This window comes from Aptenodytes patagonicus, chromosome 7 (genome assembly GCF_965638725.1).
Source record: "Aptenodytes patagonicus chromosome 7, bAptPat1.pri.cur, whole genome shotgun sequence".
In the NCBI taxonomy this organism is placed as follows: Eukaryota; Metazoa; Chordata; class Aves; order Sphenisciformes; family Spheniscidae; genus Aptenodytes; species Aptenodytes patagonicus.
This window is the reverse complement of record NC_134955.1, coordinates 9,285,055-9,298,255: the sequence shown is the minus strand read 5'-3', so window position 1 is coordinate 9,298,255 and position 13,201 is coordinate 9,285,055.

Genomic DNA, 13,201 nt, shown 5'->3' with positions numbered 1-13,201 from the left:
CCTTAACTATTTCTGTTGCGTTATCTTTTTTGTCGCAGTAACACATTTCTCTGTACAGTTGATATCTTGGACTTAAATTACTTCCTTTTCTTGTTCACACTAGAGGGAGCTCCCTGGTGGCCTTTCAGCTTACTCTCACAGCTCTATTTTCATTTACAATTCTGAATGTTCCTGCTGGGAATCTGTTATCAAAGTATACAAGACAAAGCCGTAGACAATTTGTCTTGAAAAGGTTTCATTTTCTAACAAAATTGAGCTTTCGGTTTATTTGTAGGTGAAGTAATGTAATACCAGATTGACAGCTTTGGCTGTGTTTTAATTTTGCTCAGCTGCAGCAGCAATGCAGGCTTCTGACGTGCATAAATGCAATAGATATTGATGTTTCTGTTATGCTTGGTATTTATTTTGGTAGCTGTGGAGATATATTTGTAAACTTTGTATTTGTTGCTGTGATACAGTCAGTTTCTATTTGGTTGGTCCACAAGGAATTTGTTTGTGATTGTGAGAGGGCTGCTCGAAGACTTAAGGTGAAAAGGGGATTTTTAAAAGTTTTCTTTAGACATGTAATCTTAAAAATTCAACTTATTTCCACTGGTGAGTAGAAGCCAACTTTGATTGGGTGAGGTACTTATTTTAGGTGCTTTTATCCAAGCAGATGTAATGGTTGTTAGGGTTGATAATAGATGAAACTTTTACTGTTTTTCATGATTACCGATTTTGCAGTGGTGTTAACCTGTATTTTTTTTTCCTGCATATTGTAATTTGCCATTCTTTTTATGTTGATTATGGTTTCTAGAAAATGGTCTAGCATGTTAGAGCCAGGTAAAGAGCAAAGTGAATCTTATTGAATTTGAGGAAGCAATCAGTGAGAGTTTTCAGGTTTTTAGTCCAAATAAGAGAATGCCACGTGTGTGAGGTAAAGCCAGTGCAGGTCTGTTGATGATGCAAGTTATTCTTTGCTATGGTCTAAAACCTGATTCTAAAAATACTTGTAGACTAGCCAGAAGCAAAGATTTTTCTGAAAACATTAAGGTCAGTGATGACGAGCTGCCTAAATAGTCTTTCTGCCTAAGAAAATATGCAGAAAACTTAGGTAAGCAGTCCCTCTACAAAGAGAGGTCCAGTGAGAATACTTCTTTTGGTATGACTTCTTTTGGCTCTCCTTGCTTTGTGGACCCCAAAACATTACTTTGTTTCCAACAGAATAGTTTTAGTGACTGTATCTCAGGTGTTTATGCAGTTCTTGACGCTTACAACAAAGGCAAAATATTTCACAATGGATGCCAAACTCTTTAATGCTTGACGAGCATTCCTTCTCAGGGACATAATCTAGATTATCCTAGGCAGGTAAGCAAGCAGTTACTTGACTTCTGCTCAGGAAAAAGAACACGGATGAACGATTCGGCTATGGAGAATGTTGGATAAATGATATTGTAGATCCCTTAAATCATTGAGGTGGCTCACGAAGACCAGGTAGTATGCTGCATGGCCATGGTGGCACCTGTTACTGTGCTGCCATTACTGAAGCGGAAGTTCATGTGAGTAAGAAGGAAATAGATGAGTTTGGATCAAAAGTCTGGGCATTGGTTCTTGTATTCTAAATACTCACAGCATTCTTATGAGGACATTGTCATCTGACTTATGGGTGTGAAGGCTAATAATGTGTACAGTGGCAAGGATGATAAGCATAGTCTTAGGTTGCCCCATTCATGCAAAGTTTTTGTTGTATATTGGAAAAGGCTACTGAGTCTTGGCTCCAGACCAAGAGTTTGAGAATGCTTTCTTATAAAGTTGTTTTTGGTTTTGAACTTTCTTCAAGTTCGCCTAATAGGGGGAGATAGAGTTGAAGTTTGTTTTTACTTCTCTGTGCATTAATGTTAAATTGTTTCTCTGGGCAAAGAATACATCTTATTTTGTCTTTGCAAATTATGGTTAACATATTAACAAAGATGCTGTGTGGACTCACTCAGATTTTTTTTTTTTTTAAGCAAGCTGCTAATCAAGCAATAAATTATCTGAACAAGTGAAGAACTTGTTCTGCTTCTTCCCCTTGGTTGCATTTTGCAACTTTATTGTTGACAGTTTTGAAAGAGAAAAACTATTCCAGTGGAATGGATTAAACAGGTAGGTTGAATCATGATGTGTGAATGCTTTTGAGACAGTCTTGCTTTTGTTCAGTGTAAACTTTGTGTATTTAATTCCTATACTCTGTGTGTCTATAATTAAGATGTTATTTGTTTGACCAACCAAACAAGAACTTCCTATTAACTTTCTAGTAAGGAGATCAGCTGTAACTTCCCCCCATTGTTTATTTACTGACTTGCATTCCACTTTTTCTTCTTCCCTTACAATGAGAATAATTTTATTATAAGAATTCAACAGAATTAGTATAAATTAAGGTGGAGCCCATGAAAAGGAGGTGACTTGAGGAACTTCTGCAAAGATGAATCACCATTGACCATGTAGGGTTTTTTCTCTGTGTAACTTGTGGAATAATTTTATGTTTGGATTTTTTGAAAATGAATGCAAAAAATATTCCAAGCTTTTAAATAAATAATATTTTCAGGTTGAAAATTATTTGTAAGTTCTAAGTGATTATTTAGGACCCTTAAAGGCCACTTTTTTTTTTTCCAAGGATTAAAAGGTAGTTTAGCCCTGTGCATTCATGGATTCAATTTTTTTTTTTAATACAACAAGGCATTTTTTTTGGTAATCAAGAGTGTCAAACAGTACAGATCTTACTAAACAGAAATTGGTGGCATTCACTTGGGAATTAGCGGTAGAGGTTAGAGTTTGAGTTTATAGTAACTGCAGTGCAATTTCAGAAATAATTATCTTCTGATTTAGCTCTTAAATTTTTCTTTAAGAAAAGGATAATACATTAGCTCATGTGAAAGATGGTAGGAGTTGCAAAGTCGGCCATTTAAGTTTAAAAACTAAAAAAGATGAAATTAAAATAACCTGTATCTATATTGATATAGTTTTGGACAGGATTACTTATTTGTGCAGAGAGACAAAGGCCCCATAAAATAGCATGGACTTTTAATTGTCATTGAATGAGGGATGAGAAATTATATTCCCTGTTTAATGCATTTGAGGTACTTGAGGAAAACTAAGTTGTAGGAGGCTCTGTTATGAATTTTCTTACTCTTTTGAGCCTTTAGGCCAAAAGTGCATGAAGGACTTGATGCTTCTAAAGGACTGACAAATCTACTTTCCTTATGTTGTAAGCTCTTGGATTCCACTGTGGTATTCTTGTATTCAGTCCAGAGCTTACATTTGGCCAAAGCATGCTGTTTGCTAAGGCATTTAGTCTTCATCTGAAGATACCAGGAGATGGAAAAGTCACTATTGCCATCGGTGGTTTTTTTGACAATGCTTAAATGTCCAAGTTTTTTAGACAAATGTTTATGATTTATTTTTTCAGTAAGAAAGATGTTAGATAAAATGATTATACTATTTATGCAATAGAAGGCTAAATAAAAATACTATTGGCGTAAGCTCGCTTTGAGGTGGTTGACTTTGCATAAAAGAGTACTAAAGAATGTAAATAAAAGAATATAATGATGCAGTGGTGGAAGTACACCATATGAAATACATTTACAATACAAATAGATATAAAAACATTGAGTGCATAGGAAGTAAAGTGAATAACTTTGAGATGCTTTGTAAATTCCTGTAAGTACCAATACACACATGAAGATTCTAGACACCTCAAGGTACTTTGCCTCATTCTTCAAACTAAGTGGATGATGCTTTTAAAAACTACCGTTTCTTGTCAGAGCAATCAAAAACACCCTTCTTTTGATGCATATACCTATATATATGAAAGCATAGACACCTGGGGACACATTACAAGCTGCAGGAACACAGGTACAAAAATAATACGGTCAGAGTAGGAAGAAATGAAGACTAAACAATGTTATTTAATACTGTAAAAATTACTCTAGAAAAACTGTTTTCAGATACTTTTTTCTACAGAAAGCTTTATTATACTAGGTTTATATATATGATCCATTTTTTCCAATATTTTTATAACATCAGAAAATGAAACAAACAAAAAAAAAACGTGCTACCAAACTGCTTTGAAAATGTCTGTTTAGGATTAATTTAGAGAATTCTTTCAACCAAAAAGTATGTGTGTATATTTATCACTTTAATAAAGATATATTCAATTAATTTTGAAAACCAGAGTAGAAAATTAATTTCCCTCCCACAGTCTTAATGAAGAAATAAAGAAACTAATTTCCCATTGCTGTTAGAGGGGTAATCCACTCCTTCACATATTAAGAAATTAATGTAACACATCCAGTCAGCCAAAGAGTCTCTGATTCTTCACCCCCCCCAATCTCTTACACCAGCTTATTTTGTATAATACAATTATGAAGAACAAAATTGAAAGAGACTTAAGTCTTTTTATGTCTTTCAGATGTCAGTATGTGCTAATTTTAGGTCTGATGCTGTTCCAAATAAAATCATGCATTGAATTTGATAGTACTTGGTAGTTTTGGTTTTCTTTTAACAACAACAACAACAAAATTGTATGTTTAAAGAAAAAGCCAAACAACAAAAAACCTAAACACCCCACACTGTTTTTAAAAAATGCCAGAAAAATGTTATGGAAGAATTGTGACTGACTTTATATATTTTTATAGCATTTGTGGTTTTTATGTGGCCAAAAGGTCATCCTTTTTATTTGAGCTGAATACAGAAGAAAGATATTTTCTTACTCTTATTTAAAAATTGTTTTGAATCTGATACCAAATTTTTATGCTAGGAATATATTTGAGCAGAGTTTTATAATTGAAAAACCAGGTCAACAAGTTATTTTAAGGTATTGGGAAATGGGTATTTGAGAGATGCTCAGAATTACAGTACTAAAAATTATTTTCTTGTCTTAAGACAGACTTTATTTTACATACATAAGCAGCTTGATTTTTTTTTTTTTTTTTTAAAACAGCACTCCCTGCATCAGTGAAACACTAGCTGACAGTACGCTCTGTGAGTGCAGTTTATGTCCTTACTGTAAGGAAGAAAACCATGAGATTATGTTACTGTTCATTTAAGGAGGCAGTTCAGATTAAAAAAAAAAAGGGGGGAGGGGGAAATCTCAGATTAAAGTTTTGGATCTTGTTACTTGTAGCAGACATTTTTGGGGTTTAATCTTTTTTTGATGATGAGTGTTCAGCAAAGCAGTTGATTGTGTACATGTGAATAGCGTCATTGATAGCAAAAAGCTAAGGGGTAAGTATACGTTTAATTGATTTCTTGATCAGGACTGCTTCCGCAACAGGCAGAACAACTGAGCTTTATTAGCCATCACTGGTTGGTTGGTTTGTGTGAATGTGGCATAATTCTGAAAATGGGGAGATATCCAAAGCAAGAAGCAATGAAAATACAGCTGCTCCAAGGACAAAGGATCTAACACAGAAAGCTTTTCTGAAAGACTTGAGACCACAGAATCTGAAAAGATTTAAAAATCAAAGATAGGAGGCCAAAAACATTCTTTTGGTATGCAGGGATGATGGAAAGAAATGAATTTCCCTCCTTTGTGTCCCTCTTCCCACCCCCTGGTTTGAGCAAAAGTAACAAAAATAGTATAGGAAGACCTACAGACTCATTTAATGTGGGAGGAAGAGAAGTGGAACTCTGGTGCTGAGCTCTGTTCGGTTTTTAGCTTCCAACTGTGGCCTTGACAGGAATAAATCTCATGTTATTGGTGACAGTCCAAATTATGTCCCTGTCTAATAGATCTAGATTACATATTTCAAAACTTCTGCAAAAGAATGCTTTCTGAATTGTACTTCGGAAAATATTACATTTCCAGGTATCATTGTTTCAAATAAATATTTTAGTTTTTGCCAAGTAAACCATAGGATTACAGGGAAAAAAAAGCAACTCATTCCACAGTGACTATGTTATGTTTCCACAAAATGTGATTTATGTGTAACATTAAATATACATAACTATTTGCTATGAACTTTATTGAAAGACCCTTGCACTATACAATTTACAGAAATGATGCTTTCATGGAAGTTCATGCTGTTGTTGAAGACAGTAATCCAGGTGAAATGCAAACAATCTTGAGTCAAAAACAAAGAATTTTTTTGTACGTTCGTATTTGAATTTTAGCATAGAGAGGAAACTAACTGAAAAGGGTCCCTATATCAGTTTCAAATTTGTGTTTCATTTTCTTTTAAGATAGGACATATATTTCTACAAGTTACTTAGATCATTCTATTTCCCTTGTCCAGGAAATGAAATAGTTACTGGAAACCTATTTATTTCTCATGTTCATTATCCCATTTCTTTTTACCTCTTTCAAGTTTGATCAAACAAAATTAATGGACCCTAATAGCCAGTTATTAGATGACTTCAGCTTGCAGTCCATGTTAAATGTAAATCCTTGATAAATAAGTTCCTGCATACCTTTAATTATAGTGCTCATTTTCACATTGTACTCCTATTAAGCTTTGCCTGAGTTGTACGACTTTGTATCCCCTTTCTTGCTCTTATATCTAGGTCTTCTTCCGTGCAGCAGTTCAGCATTGATTTATTAATCATATGAAGATAACTATAAAAATGAATATTAAGTTTTGCAGAGAACTACTTAATTGGTAAAGTCATAAACTGACACTATGGTTACTACGTAAGTAACGAATAACAGCATACAATTTTGAAGCTGTTCTTCATGAAACTGTCTAAAATGTTGTGGTGGTTCTTTAAATAGTGCTATTATAAAAAAAAATTGCTGGATATAGTAGTTTTAATTCTCTTACCATTTTCTATGAAAATTGCAAAGAAGAGTTGGACAAAACATTTTGTATTATCTGATCTGTAAACAATCCAATTGTATTTAACATGCTATGCTTGTGTTAATCTGGCTCTTTTTATCTTGAAGTCAGTGGGAGTGAGAGCAGGATTGAGTTCTAAATACATAAGATTTGCAGTTGAAGGTCAAACTAAGTATTTGTGTAAAATAAAAGGTCAATTTCATTGAAAAGTGAAAATCCAGTGGCAGATCTTCCTGAACAGATCTGTATTCCAGCTGTATATTTCCACTAGTCATCCAGTAATACTCAAAGCAGCCATGAAGACCTATGGGGACAATACAGTCTCAACGAACACACTGCTTAGCTGCGCCACCAGCTTAAGCCTTGTATGTGTTAGCTGAGGATTTTGGTTGCAATATGTCTGTAAAGATCCATTTGTGACGCATAGAAACCCCAGCACTCCAACTCACGAGCATGACCATGGTGGTACTTGGTAAGGTTAATGAGGACTAACTTAATTGTGCATTAGAAAGGAGATTCACTGTTACACAGGCACAGGAAGCATTCAGGAGGGTCGGTGTCACTGCAGGTTTCCAGTGTTACTGGAATCGGCCTGCCTAAGAAGGGAACCTTTGGGAGTCTGTGCCGATGAAGCTGCCTAGCCAAGAAAACAAAGGTTTTTTTAATGAGAAATTATTTGGACTGAGTAAGAGTATAGTTCTGAGCATCATCATTCTGTTTATATATATATATATATATTCTTTTATATATCAAATACATACTATTTCAGGTATCCCATTTAAAAAGAAAAAAATTTAACTTGAGTGGTTTGGAAATGTTGATTTTTGATATAAAGTATTTTCTTCTTCACCTGTGTTCTAACAAAGTTGGGCTGTATACCTCCCAAAAGTCAAATCACCTTCTCCTTAGTTTTGTGTGCACTTTAACTAGCAGTTAAATAATACAGTTTAAGCAAAGTCAAGTAGATAAATCTAATTTATTGTGCCAAAAAAACACTGTTTGGGGAAAAGTAGTACAAACTTAAGTGAAAGTACTCACATGCTTCAGAACTACATAGCGGGATGTATAAGATAAGGAAAAAAGTACCAGATACGCCTTTAAAAAACAAATTATCTTCTGGGTCCCGTTCACTTTAAAAGTGAGTTTACGCGTGGTGTCACTAGAGGGCAGAGTTAAGGATGTGGGGGTGCATTAACTGCATTTCCGTACTTTGATACGTTATGAGTGTGCTAAGCATAAAGCCCTTCTGCCCTAAAGGGGTCTGCTCCTCCTCTGCTTTCCTTCAGGGGGGGCTTGGTGCGCGTTCGGGTCTGGGAAGGGGTCGAGGGCTTGGAAGTACAGCTCACTGCCAGGGAGGTTTACGTCTTGGGCTGAAAAGGATTAAGTGTCCTACTCTTATGTATTGCTAACAAAGTAGCACTAACTGTATTACGAAATTAACTGTATTATGAATGTGCGCTGCCTCTCCCCGTGCCCCGTGGGCAGCAGGCGTGGCTCAGGCCCACCTGAGGAGAGCAGCTCCCCCCCCCGGCTCGAGGCGGCAGCCGTTGGCGGGAAGGCGGTGTCAGGGAGGGTGGGGAGGGAAGGGGCACCGTGGAGCCCGGCTCGCTGCCCGGAGAACGGGGTAAGCCGGCGGGGGGGTCTCGGTGCTGCCGTGGATGTTGGAGGTGTGAGGGTGGCTGTTCCAGCTGGAGAATGACCCGCCTCCTCTCTGGTAGAGCGGCGGGAAACAAGGTTTTAAAGAAAGCAGTTTTCCAGCTGTTCCTGGGAGGCCATGGTGCTGTTAATCTTGGGCCTGTCCCGGAGAGAGCGTTGTCTTTCCTTGTTTTTATTACGTAGGGCTTAGTCTCTTGCTTTTCATATGGATTTGTTTATGCAATGCCCCATCCAGAGTCTGGAAAAATACTTATTTGAATTTCTAGCCAGGCCACTTACCTCTCAGCATAAGAACAGTTTCACCATGCTACAGGACTGTGAGGAAAATGTGTTAATACCTGGTGCATCTTTTCTGTCAGCGCCACCTTTTCCAACTTTGTTCTGTATCCAAATGGACAAAAAAAGTACATGAGAGTTTCCCCTCCTTTTCCTGTGTGTCTCTCCTTGCACTTGCATGTATACCCTCACTTAGTTTATTTGATGCTTGTTGCATTGCTTGTGTCTGACTTCCAGTGTGTTTCAGCCTACAGGTAACTAGAGAAGTGTTCCTGGTTTGAAACCAGGGTGTCTCTTCTGGCTTAGTTTCCTCTGACACCCCAGTGCCAGTTGCATGTCACTATAGCCATGATGATAATTTTTAGCTGAAAAAATAACTAAACATGTAGCCAACAGCAGAGTGCTTCAAGTTGCAAAATTTATCCTCAGTAGGAAAGTTTAATTCTTGTCTTTCACTTAGGAATTTGAACAAATATGTAAAACATCCGTATTTACTGAGTATTTCTAGTAAGATCTCAGTCACGTTGTCTCTCATGTTCATGGTAAAGGCTAACATGAAAAAAGCTCTAAAAATACTGCCTACAGTATATTTATGTGTCATCTTAAAAGTGTTGCTGTTTTGGTTTCTTACGCCTTTTGCATTCAAGTTATCACTATGCCATGTAATTATGGTCTTCTAAGGCATCTTTACAGAAACATCATGCATCTTGTCTTCTGTCCTGCAAAAATCCTGTACCTGTTGATCGTGTATTAGACTGGGTACCCAAAGAGGGGGAAGAACATCCACCCACCTGTTTTCTGCAGTCTCTGCTGCTCTGGAATTTTGGGGATGCTGTGGCATGGGGAGGAGACGTAAAACTGCGTCCTGCTACAAGGCTGCTCCTTGCCTTCTCCTGCCATTCCTGACCTCCTGTGGGAGCTGTTCCAAACCTGGTGCTGCAGAGACGTCCTTATGTTAACCTGTACAAGGATGCACATATATAGGATTAGGAAATTGTTCTAATGATGAGACGGGATTTTTTTTTTCACTGATATTGACATTGTCTGTGATGGTCAGGCAGAATGAGACTGTCATGTAAGAAACACTCCACAGCTCGACATGGTTCTGAATGATGCTTCCATAGCAGACAGCCTTCTTTAATTGGTAAAACTAAATTTCACAGATCTTTAGATCTCTCACGTATGGGTATGGTTTTCTTCAATACATTCCTCAGTGTAAATCTGTTTAAAGTTAATATAATATTATTTTGGACTGATCCCTTACTTGATGGTACTGAGTCGAACTACTGCCTTGTTTTATAGTTGGTATAGTTATTTCACAACTACAACTACAAACAGGTAGCACCTACCACATCAGAATGCTACCTGAATACATCTGCACTTCTGCAGAAAGTGAGTGACATCTTGCAAATGAATTCTGAAAGCTGCAGTTGCTGCCAGAGTACTTCTGCTGGACGAGGAAGTTAGTTGGAGCTCTCATGGCTTCTGATACCTTAGTCCTTGCACAAATATGTTTTTAGGAAACAATTTAACTTTTATTCCATGGCTTTAGCTGTAATTGCGGTGCATTAAGTAGGAGGACAGCACAGTTCATTAGGTTGTCAACTAGGTGGCAGCATGGTGTTTAAAACGAAGGTGAACTGCTTTTTGGCTCACTAAAAGACCTCTAGATTGTTCTGTCTGTAAAAATTTGGGTAAACCTGGGTTCTATTAATCCCTTAAACAGTTAATGTCTTTATACTAATAGGTAAAAGGACGCTGACTAAATCTTGAAAAATGTTAGGATTGAAAGGTTAGGGAGAAGGAGAATTTAATCCCACACACAAACATGTAAGTAGATACACATTTTTACAATCTTAATTGTAGGCGTACAATTACGTGCAACTGCCTTACATTTTCCTCTTAATTTGAACTGAAATGAGTTAAGATATTTTTTCTGCTAATTTCTTAATAATCTTTTTTACTTGTGGTTGAAAAATATCTTCTGTTATTACCTATCTTCTTACCATAGTATTGTCCTATAAAAGACATACAATATACCATGTAATTATTTTTTTATTACAGAAGGTAAGGATGCTGAAAATGTATTTCTGTGTTTGTTAGACCTACTAACCAACTTGTATGATATGGAAACTTTAAATCACCTGTTTTTTGAAAATGCCTCAATTGGCTAGCTTGTGAAAGATTATATATTTTCATCAAAAGAATTCAAATTACTGAAGGGATCCTCTTGTTATGGGGGAAAAATGCAGATCCCAAGCAATGTAGAACTTGGATAAGCATTTCCAATCTCTTAAACTTCATCCAGAAATCAACAGGTAGCTAATACAGACTTTGGAGTAACTGATGAAATATGCTTAAAAATTTCACCCTTCAAGTTACGTTTACTACAGCTCTGTATTTGATGGAGTAATCTTTACTGGATTATGATCTAAAAAGCTGAATTGGAGCACTGTGATAATTGCTTGAAACAGCTATTTTCCCATCAAAATCAAGTATTGCAGATGGAATGAAAGACTCTGAGGGTCTTTCCCATATGCTTTCTGGGTCATCAGTTTGGTCTTCTCAGGAATGTGTTGTTCAGCTTCACTTAATTTTTTTTTTTTGTCCTCATATGATGAGTATACATATAGCACGCTTAGCCATTATATTTAGATGGGTTTGAAACACAGATGAAGATGTTAACCATATCACCATATTTTATAATAATTCACTTCTCTGTACTTCCTAACAGTAGCTTCATTAACATGTTGAAACAGAGTTGGGAATGCGGAGTCTTACAGAATAGCATATAAAAACTTTTAGGCAAATGAGAAAAACAAAACAAACAACCCAGACCCATTACTTCTTGAGCAAGAAAACCTGAGGATTCTAACAGCTGAGAGTTCTTTGTCCGATACTTTTCCCACAATTTTATTAAAACATGAAATTTTGAAAGGAGATATATCACCAACCAGATTGTTTCAGATTACTAGTACCTAATGATGGTTTTGTCAGCAAAGATTTTAAGGCATGTTTTTAAGGACAATTGTTGTGCTCTATTAAGGAGGTAATGCAAAGGACCTTCTGCAAAGGACCCAATACTTACCTGGGTTTTGACAAAGGCAACTTTAGAATGAGTGTACAGCTTCCAGAATGAAAATCTTTACACTTACCTTGAATTTAAACAAATGCCATTGAATTTAGGCCAGAAGCTTCTAATATCAGAGATATGTGTGACTAGAACTATTTTTTCTTTGGAAAATAAGAAATAATAGCAAGTTCACAAATCTGTTCCTTGGATAAAATGTGCTCGATTGTGGGATATCCACTGTATGGAATAAATCTGTTATTTTAAATCTTCAGCTGTTAGAGCAGCAAAGAACGTCTCTGCTTTCTTCAGTAACAGGCTATATATTATGTTCACTGTCTGTTTCAGAATTTCTGTCATGAGCCCTTTAGACAACTCTGTCCTGTTTTGCTAAGGTAAACTAGTTAGAGGTTACACTGTTATTTTAGGAAAGAGCATGAAAAAGGGTAAATAGAGTAGATACAGCAAAGTATTATTAATCCATCAGTAAAGGGATAGAGAATGTTCTCCAGAAAAGCCTTGAAGCAGTCTGGTTCCACTGGTCTTCAAAGGTGTATTGTCAAAACATAAATTGCATGCTGATGGTAATGTTGTGCTTGACTCTTACATGATAAAAAGCAACACATGATCCAAATTAGTGCTCTGGGCTAATTTAAAAATCCTGCAGTTGCAAGGTCAAGGAGAAGAATTACTGTTCCCTTCCATTTAGCAGAAGAGAGTTACAACTGGACTTTTGTGTGTTACTGATGAACTAGTGAGGTAGAAGGACCCTTTGCCTGACCTGGGGCAGCTGTTCTTACATTAAGTGTATGTTCACCAAACTTACATTTAAGTAATATATATAGAGAGAGGAACAAGAAGATTCTATGGAATTTTAGTATAAATAAATATTTATTTAGAAATAAAATTAGTATAAAGTGGTCCTTTAAGTACTTTGCATTGACGATACTGCCTGATTTACTGTAAAATTCCAATAAATCATACAATCTTCTGCATTCAAAAGCCACAAGTCTGCCCCATCCTTCGTCTAAATGATTTTTGATTTAAGATGATATGACTACAAAAATACAAATACTAGATTTTTATTGTCTTCTGGCTTTGAGCCTTATTAAAGAGTTGAGGTTTTTATATTGTCTTTTCAAGAACAACATAATTGAAAACGAATATACTGGTATATTAATCTTAGCTTTTAGAAACCAATTGCCTTATAAGGTTGGCGGTACACTTTTGAAAACTGAAAAGTTCGGGATTTTTTGAAAATTTATTAACTTCTAAAGGTTTAGAAGACTCTGGAGGAAATACTTTTTTGTATGATGCTATAATGATTTTTAGATCATCATGATAACAGATGATAATGAGTAGATGCAGTTTATTTTTAACAGAACTGTAGAGGAGCATCATTAAA